The sequence below is a fragment of the Equus quagga genome, chromosome 9, assembly GCF_021613505.1.
Source record: "Equus quagga isolate Etosha38 chromosome 9, UCLA_HA_Equagga_1.0, whole genome shotgun sequence".
In the NCBI taxonomy this organism is placed as follows: Eukaryota; Metazoa; Chordata; class Mammalia; order Perissodactyla; family Equidae; genus Equus; species Equus quagga.
In genome coordinates, this window is record NC_060275.1 from 110,786,801 (window position 1) to 110,797,426 (window position 10,626).

Genomic DNA, 10,626 nt, shown 5'->3' on the forward strand with positions numbered 1-10,626 from the left:
TCTTATTTTTTTAGTATATTTTACTTCAATAATTATTTCTTCTTCTTTTTGCTTTTTTTGAGGAAGATTAGCCCTGAGCTCACATCTGTCGCCAATCCTGCTCTTTTTTTGCTGAGGAAGATTGGCCCTGAGCTAACATACATGCCCATCTTCCTCATCTTTATTTGTAGGTCACCTGCCATAGCATGGCTTGGTAAGCTGTGCACAGGCCCATACCCGGCATACCAACCGGCGAGCCCTGGGCCATGGAAGCAGAACGTGCAATCTTAGCTGCTGTGCCACCAGGCTGGCCCCCTATTTCTTCTTGTCATATAGATTTTTTCTTATATTTGTATTCTATCCCTTTTTATTGATTAATTTATCTAGTTGATTGTCTATTTTATTTTTACCAAAAAGAAGACATTTATTAATTTAGATCCTGTTTTCTTATCTCCTATTTCATTAATTTCTGGTTTTATATTCAGGATTTTCATCTTTCTACTTTCCTTCTATTTTTGTTTTGAAATTGGGTTTGAATTCAATTTCTAATCATTTATTTTCTCATTTTTATTTGTGTTTCAGGTTTAAAATGTTTACATTGCTTCAAATAGATTCCATAAGTAGTGATATGTTTTGTCTTTAACACTGTTATTTTTAACAAATTCTGTAATTTTAGTTTGTATATCTCATTTCAAGCATGAACTGCTTGAGGAAAGATTTCTAATTTAATTTCTCATGAAAGTGGCCTTTTTGTGAATTTTATTTGACGTCTGACATTAATGCATTGTTATTAGAGACATTTTAAAACTATTTCTACTATATCGAATTTACTGATGGTTTTTTTATAACCTTAAATATGAGTGATTTTTGTGAAGACGTGAAAAAAAGGCATATTCTGTATTGCTGGGGTGTGTTGTTTGGCATATGTGTCTACTATCTACCTTATCAAAATGTAGTTGGGTCTCCTATCTTTGTTGATAGTTTGTTAATTTTGTCTGTTTTGTGCTGCACTCGTGGCTTAACATCTTGCATTTTTAAAAAAATTTTATCAGTATATTTCAACATATGGCTACTTGAATCTACTGTAGTTTTGATTTTTAAGTAGCTGTGTTATCTGGTGCTTGTATATTCCTGTTTATAACTTAATTGTGAATTGTGGCTTTAATATTAAAACATGTCTTTCCTTGGCTCCTTCACTGATTTTTGGCTTGCATTTTATTTTGTTTGATATTAAGACCACAAGTCCAGCTTTTCTTTTATTTTGCTTTTTCTGGCATGACTTGACTATGCTTTATCTTTAGCCATTTGAATTATCTTGTGTTATATGTGTGTGCCTCATATGCAGAATATAGTTCGGTCTTTCTTTGTAAGCAAAATTGAAAATATGTTTTAAACAGTGAGTTAATATCATTTGCATTTATTGATAAAATTGATCAGCTTGATGTTTGTTCTGTCTTATTCTATGTGTATCAATGTTTGCTGTGTTTCACTATGTAATGTGTTTTCTTTGCTCTTTATCAGTTGTTTTGGACTTTAAAGATGTTCATAGTTTTGTTCTAATGGCTACCTTTGAGCTATACCTTCTTGGTGTTCTTGCTTCCATTTCCTTATTTATTCTTTTATTACCACCTTGTCAGGGGTAAAAGTTACTTTGTCTCCCACCTACTGCCTTTAGAAATCATGTGTTTTTACTTCTTTCCTATATCCCACTTTCCTCCTCTCCCATTGTTTTAGTTGCATTATTTCTATGGTAACACTACATAAAATACAGATTATTTTTCCACCTTTACGCCTGCCACATGGGAGTCTTAGGTCTGCAATGAAGTACAACTTAATGCTCACCTTACTCCTTTTGTTCAAATCTTGTCCTTCAGGATCTTGACCTTCCCTCTCCTGTTTCCCTTTGCTTTCATCGTCTGGTTTCAGTGCTCACCTCAAGCTTCCTTTATACCTGCTTCTCTTTCAGAAGCATCTCCCTCTCAAGCCTGCCTGACTTGTGTCCATGTATCAATGGCGCCTTCTCTTTTCCATACAGCCTCTTTTTTTTTGTTGATTTTGTTGTTGTTTGTTTTGTTTTGATTCCAAAGCTCTCCACAAAGACTTGAAACATGACCTCAAGTGTTTTCTCTGCTAGAAATAGATGTTTATTTTTCAACTTACAGTATATTAAAGTTTATAAGATTCCATTCCTTCTAGTTTTGCTGAAGGCATAACTTTGGGTGCAGTTTAACGTGATGTATACAAAGTGTTGGAAGATTATGTAGAGATTTATGGAGACTTTCACCATAAGGTTGCCACCGCTAATTTAGCTATACAAATATAACCATAATATTATCTCCATAGGTGGAGCATATGTTTTGTTTATGTCAGAAGTATTATTTTAACACACTAGCTTTTTTGTTGTAGATTGTATAGCTTTGTTGCTCTCCAAAAAACAACTCTTTCCTTTCTGGTTCTTCTCTCCAAACAAGGAATAAATATAACAATTTGAGTTGGCTTTTCTGTTACTTAATTCTGAAATCATATTAACTGATCCCTGCTTATATTAACTGTTTAGCTATTTGTAAAATCATGCTTTATTACATTTTAAATCCAAATTAAACATATACTCTTTAGTGAGAAGTCATTGGCACAGGCATAAAATTGCAAAATTATATCATTAAATGGGAGTTTAGAAATTTCCAAGACTTATTTCCACACTAACATAAGTAAATAGGAATTTAAGGTCTGCATGAGTACTTACAGGGATTACGAGCTTGCTACTTTCTGCTATCTTCCATTCTCGGAGAAACCTATTTTCTAACCAGCCACAGTCCACCTGAAGGTTATGTAGCAGTCCTAGCCTTTTTGTACTTTACATCCCTCTCCAAATATAAGAAATTCAGACATACCACCTCATTCTATTCTTATGCAGAAAAGCTGTGATATGTCTCAGATAAAAGTCATTGTTTTGATTATTGTCTATTTTTCTTATCAAAGTAAAATGTCATTTCCATTTTAGCATGCTATATCCAGAATCACAACCATTATTAGATCACATACAACAATATTTTTCAACACCTAGTACAAATGACAAAGGCCTTTATAAGTTCTTTGATTTTTTTTGTTTGTTGTCTTTTTTAACACAGCCCACAAACATGTCTAATCCTCTAATAGTTTAATTATTTTAAATGCCTGTGAATCCCAAATCTTCTCTTTTAGAATTATCTTTATAAATGTAGTTTACCTATTTTTTCAGTTTACGTTATTTACGTTGATCACACATATTGTTGTTTTCATAACTTTATTTTGTTTCTTTAACGCATCTTGCTTTGTCTATTTTGAAAATGTTCTTTCAACAGTGGTAAAGCTACATCCTTACATATCTTAATTATCCTGATGGATACATGAAATAAAGAGTTTAGGATAGTTTTAAGTTACTTTTAATGTGAGATGTTAAATTTTTATTTAGTTATCATGGTCCTGGAATAGAAATCTTTACAATAAAAAGTAAAATAGAAAGTTCTGCATTTTTATTTGAAAGTTTAATTGGTAATCTAATATGGATGTTCATTTACTTAATTTTATTCTGAATGTTACCTAAATTAACTCTTCTCAAAAATCATGATGAAAAAATAGTGACATCTACAAGCTGTTATTATTCTAACTGCATTATGACCTATATGATCAAAACATGACTGATTTGTGTACTATATTTGTGCTTATTTCATAATTTAGTTACTGACGCTTAGAGATATCAATAAACAGACAATTAGGGGCAGAATTAAGACCTGAATTTAGAGTTATTTGCTCATCCAGTCTAAATTCTAAACAAATATGATATTCTGTCTCAGAGTAAAAGAGAAATTTCTAAAAATATGTTCATTCTCTTTTATAAGTCAAATAGGAATATTTCAAGCTCCTTACATGAAAGTTATTATTTGTCTCTCTCTTTTTTACAAATAAAAGAGAAAGCTGAATAAATTGAGTAATACAACACACTAATAGATAATAAAAATCTTAGGTACATTTTTATGGAATTTCAGAATAGAAATATTAACAAGAGCCAACATGATTCTGAGGGACAAAAGCAGTGTCTATACCAGCCTGAAGAGAGATTACAATATTTGAACATATACAAATATGTGTCTATACGATATATAAAATATCTGAAGTAGCTGCATTTTTTTTGTTTTCTTGAGGAAGATTAGCCCTGAGCTAACTGCTGCCAATTCTCTTTTTGCTGAGGAAGGCTGGCCCTGAGTTAACATCTGTGCCCATCTTCCTCTACTTTATTTGTGGGATGCCTACCACGGCATGGCATGCCAAGCCTGCACCTGGGATCCGAACCAGTGAACCCCAGGCCCTGGAAGCAGAATGTGTGCACTGAACTGCGGCACCACTGGGCCGGCCCCAAGAAGTAGCTGTATTATTGCGTGCCAAGTAGTTGACAATTATTACCTCCATGGAAAGAAATGGGACAACCTGGAGTTAAAGGAAATTTTATCTTTATCTACTTTGTTTGATGTCTTTGAATGATGCTATATTCATGTTAGTTATGTCACGAGAGTGTTAAAGGTGTAAAGGAGAAGAATAGAAAATCTTTACACAGGCAAAGAGAATTGTTCCAGTAAACTTTTCTTGGAAAAAAAATAGGTAAAACTTAAAGTATTTTGACATGGGGAAGAATTATATTGGGGTTACGGCAGGGCTTAGGAAAGTTAGATTCACTTGTCTGCACCTGGTATTGAAAAAACCATTTCTGTCTGCAGAAGGTCATTCTGACCTGCCTCAGGAAAATTTAGACTTCAGCATGATTAGCAGGTGTTACTCCTATAAACTTGGATCTCCTACAGCCTAATTGTGTACCTACATATCTCACAAATTGCAGGGACCTGCCACAACAGTGGTGGACCTTCTGAGAAGATGACTCGACCAGCTGTCACCTCATTAGTTTTTATCTGTTTTGTGTTCCTGCCTTTTCTTTCAATTGCCCTTCTTCACTGATCTTGTCTCAACTATCATCCTCTCCTTATGCATCTTCTTTCTATGAATTACAATTTATATGAGAATATGTAAGTCAAATATTTTATTTACCTGGCCATTGGTAATTAAAATATACAATTACATTGCAAACAATTTCTAGCACAGCAGCAACTACAAGAAATTTTCTCAATATTTTAATTTCCTACCTCAAAATGAAAATCAAAATCAGATGAATAAGGAAACGTTGATTCCCAAAAATTTAAGGTGCATTTGGCTAAGTTCTTACTTATTTATCTAAAATAGCCCGTTGATCCATAGGCTCTGACTCTGTTCTATATTCTTCATAGTTAGGAAAAATGTAATACAGCCTTTTCTTTCTAAGCTCCAGTCACCCACATTGCCCCTGGTACTCAGGGATCCAGATACAAATAATGATAGTAAATTTCTGTCAGTACAGTGGTAGAGAATGTCCTTACTGAACACACACAAACATATGGATGCTTCATCAGATGAAACAAAACCAAGAACAAATGTATTTATGCATTAATAAATTCTGAGTATTAGGGGTTAATTCCAGGCATTAGGATTCTTGAATCAATCATAGTCCAAACAAGAAACATATGACATACTCAAATTTGTGTTTGATACTTTGAGACTTTGAGAGGATTTTACTAAAATGACTGATTTTTTTTTTTTTTTTAAGGAAGATTAGCCCTGAGCTAACTGCTGCCAATCCTCCTCTTTTGGCTGAGGAAGCCTGGCCCTGAGCTAACATCCATGCCCGTCTTCCTCTACTTCGTATGTGGGATGCCTACCACAGCATGGCATGCCAAGCAGTGCCATGTCTGCACCCAGGATCCGAGTGGGTGGACCCCTGGCTGCCGAAGCAGAACGTGTGCACTTAACCACTACGCCACCAGGCCAGCCCCGAAAATGACTGATTTTATAGATAGAGATAGAAGGTGGTGAACTCACACAGGATGGTGGAGTACCCTGGGCTGGTGAGTTGGGCTGTTAGTAATCCTATGCCTGACAGATAGGAGGAAGGCTGTGTTACCAGGACCCAGAAATGGAGAGGACCACGAAAGGTGGTGAGATATTCTGCTACAGATGCAGCCAGCTGGAGGGAGGCAGCCTTGTGGAGGTGGAGCCAGGGTTAGAATGGAGAGAACTCCTCTTTCTCCATTCAGTTCTTGACAATGCTTCCCATTGCCCAAACACCAAAAGAAGGCAGGAGGCAAGGATGAGCCTTGATGTCATCAAAACAGGTTAGCGTCCTGGATGCAGAAAGGAAGGGGGAGAAGCAGGAAGATCATCAATCAGCGGAGTATTTGCATTATTCATTGCAACCAGCATGCAATAAATTGTGAATATTTTCCTCTAGTTTCAGATTATTGAGAAGAATCAATACACGGCAGTGAAATCAACTGAAAAAAAAGCTTTTGATTCTGTCTAAAATGATCCACTCATCAATCAAGTCAAAAATTGTTCCGGCTCTGATGCAGCTTTGTGGATTTTCAAAAGGATTATGCTAAAAAGGAGTTACAAATAGAATAATGTCAATCTAAGGTAGAAACAACAATTATAATAGCTTTTGGCATTTTATCAATAGCTTGATAATGGGATTGAAAGTTTTTACATTAAGGACATGATTATCACTAGTTTTGAAGGATTCCATAACATTCCAGGTTTCTGGGGGAAATTACTGGAGGTACACACAGTAGCCCCAATAATTGTGACCAAATCAGAAAGTTAGACCCATAAGAGCTGTGCACAGAAATAGCTAAAGCCCACCCATGTTTCAGTTCAGATCCCAGGCAAGACATTGCAGTGGAGCAAGTGATCACATCAACCTGGCAATATTGGTGATTTAGAGGCACATCTGGCATTAAAGACAAGGTCTGATCATATCAACGCATGCCATCTTACTGCATCTGCTTTTCAAGTTCAATGTGGTCATTACTGTGTTTGTTAATTAAAGTCATGAAAATAGGGCAGTGGTGACAGACAGAACATCATTGGTGTAGTACGTTCAGGAAAAAAAGAACAAGTCTGTTAAGCTATGTTGTTAGGAAATGAACAAATGAAATAGATTGAGTATGGGAATATGTTGTCATGTGCTGTGTATAAAGACAGTGAGCATCACCAGCAGTGCGGTCACGGAGATAAATTAGTGTCATCATCTGCACATATGGCATTGAAAGAGGAGTGGCTAATGTGAAAAGAATTGAAGAAATGAAAACATCAGAGTGAAAGTGAATTCTGTTTTTCTCTTGGTGGGCAGAACCCAGGCAATCTTATTAATGTCAAGATGCCTGCAGGCCTCAAAGAAGCTTCGCAAAGATAGCCTGTGGCTTTTGTCATTATTTCTGTCCCCCTGAATATTTCCAGGGCTTCACTTCTCAAGCACAAAGTAGTATTTTTCTTTCCCAATCTTGTCTTTCGATTGGCCATGTGCCTTATTTTGACCAAGGAAATGTGAGCAAAAATGAAGTATACTACCCTTTCTCAAGAACTTTAAAAGCCAGTGTGAGGTTGGCTGCATCCTCTTCCCATTCCCACCGCTGTGAATACATGGAAACATTGAAAAGAAGCCTACAGCAGCCTGGGTCTCTGGTTGACTATAGTGAGCAATTCCTGTGCTGCCCCACGTTGGAATGGCAGCCCAAGTTGAAAGAGACTCTTGTTTGTTAAGCCTGAGATTTGGAGGTCATATCCTACTGCTGCAAAATGTAGACCATTACGGCTGGCGTAGGGTCCTTCCTTTTATACTCAGACACAGGCAGTAGGAAGCTGTGGAGAGTATGCACTACTAAAAAGATAGAGAATATCAAAATCAAGGAAGACATGTGACCCAAGAAACAGAAGATCCAGCCAAGAGTATGGCAGTGAAGGCCAGGTCCCCAGATCATGTCGTGTTAAAAGGATGGCATCCATGGTGAGCGAGTTGCTGCAAACAACAGGACAAAACAACACTGACAGATTATTTAAAATGTTTAAATATTTGGACAGTAATTTCTAGGTCGCTGACAGTTCTCTCAGAGCATATTAGCAACAGCTATATGTTAAAGGAAGAAACCAATTTAAAAGCAAAGTCATTATTAATTAAAAGAATAGCAAAAAATTGTCCAATAAAGGAAACAATTATATAAACCACTTGACCCAACATAGATCATGATATTCAAAATGATAATAAAGTAAAATAATGATAATGTAAAATGAAATATTATGATGGCTAGAGCCAAATTTTATGTGGATGAGGAAAATAGAGGTGAGATGGGTTGTGCAAACAACAGAAGTCGTTTAACCAATGGACTAAAAGCCGATAGATATATACTATCTAAAATTGATAATGTAAGAAAAAACATCATAAGCATATTGCTTAAAATATACAGATCAGGGGCCTGCCCCGTTGCTGAGTGGTTAATTTCACGAGCTCCGCTGTGGTGGCCCAGGGTTTCACCAGTTCGGATCCCAGGCATGGACATGGCAGCGCTCATCAGGCCATGTTGAGGCGGTGGTGTCCCACATGCCACAACTAGAAGGACCTGCAACTAAGATATACAACTATGTACCAGGGGGATTTGGGGAGATAAAGCAGAAAAAAAAAAAAAAAAGATCGGCAATGGTTGTTAGCTCAGGTGCCAATCTTTAAAAAAATAATATATATATATATATATATATATATATATACAGATCAAAATAAAGAAGTGAAAATCACTAATTCTGGGGAACAGACTGGGGCCTGGGAATGTAGGTTACAAAAAAGGACTGGTGGTTTTCACATAGTACTTTTAGTACTACATGATTTTTTAAAATACAATGTACATATTTTGATAGAAGAACTGTAAGTTTGACGTTTAAATTGTTAGTCACATTTCTGCACATTGTACTGCCTGTAAATATGTTCATTGCAAAATTTTGGCAGAACCAAAGTCACACCTGGAAGTTACCTTTCTCAGTTAGCTGAAAATAGGACACAGGGTTAACCTGAAGTATGTTAGCAGTTTCCAAAGAAGGATGGATTAAAGCACTCCTAAAAACTACTGAAGTGTTTACAATTCAGACACACCTGGGGCACCTCTTTACATCCTGCTCTCCTGTAACTCTTGATATCCCCCAGGTCCTTGTGTGTCACCTGAGTTCAGGATTTATCTGCTCACAATTTCTAACTCACACTCTGGGAAACGTCTTTGGAAGAACACTGTCTAAAGTCGGTTATAAGATATTCAAATTTATAGTAAAACGTTAGTGCACAGACTTTTTAAATACCTGCCACATGTCACCTTAGTCTACCACAGACAATCAAAACTACATCTTAAAGTCATTATTTTCTCCTGCAGTGCCACGTTTCTCTTGCCAGTTGAATTGTTTACAATACCAGCTGTAGGGATGTCCATATTTATATGGTTGAAATATATTTTATAAATGAGCCCACTGGGATCACTTCTAAAGGCTAGTCAGGATTTGCTCAGCTACATAAATAAATTGCTGTGTTATTGCCATGCCATAAGTTCAGAAATTACTCACAGTCCTAAACACATGCAATGCTTTTATGGGAGTTGAAAATATACCAATAACAAGACTCGTAAAACCACTGTTTTAGTGTTGCTCAAGGACGGGACCCTAGGAGTCCAGAGGAGGTAGTGACTACTCCAAATCAGGAAAGCAGTGGATGTTTCCTACGAAGCTATGAAAAGGTCAAGGAGGAGTAAAGACGTTTGACAGAGAGGGAATAACAAATGCAGAGGTGTGGACTGGTAAAAAGGCATGCCTGTGAATTATATTCAGATCATTGTGACGGGTTCACTGTTCTCGGAGTAAATGCTATATGAGTGAAGTGTCACGGGATAAACTTATTTAAGGGATTAACATGTGTTAAATACCTACTATACACAGATGCTACCCAGGATGGTTTGTCTATGACAAGTCGTTGAATTGGGATCAGATCATCGTACTTTATTAGGAAATAAAAATCAGCAAAGATTATTGAGAAGAGAAGTGATGAACAAGATTTATTTCTGGAAAAAAATGTTGGAGGCAGTAATGAGGCAAAAGTAAGCATGTGGGATATGGGAAATAAGTGTCTCAAAGGAAAAAACATTGCAAATCACTATTAATATAGTTTAATTATAAAACTTATAGCACAATCAGTAAAGAATGTCTATCAATACAGTAGAGATATAGAAGGAAGTAGATGAAAATGTAAATATCCTACAGTAAAAATCAAAGATAACTACAGATTTCTTTCTTTTAGTAATTAAGTTTCTGAACAGTAAAATGCTGATGAAATATTTATGAAAATCATATTTTTAAGTTTAACTTTCAGAATATTTTCAGAGACTACATATATTGCTTATTGCTGATAACAACAGAGATTAGTATTTTGGAATTCTAATCTTTAAGCATCTCATTTGTAAGAAACTTTCAAAGGTAGTGTAAAACAAAAATTTCTATTGAAAGGAATTTTTTACATTTATTTGCAAAGTGAAATATCTCTTTAATGATGGTTTAACGTGAGTAACAACTGTGCTGTAATATATGAATATTACATATGAATAGTAAATAAATAATATGCTATTATTTTTGTTTAAAAACGTTGACTTAAAAATATTTAAATAACTGGAAATATTTAAAATAGTAAATATTAAAATATATAATTTTATATTTCTCCACATAGTT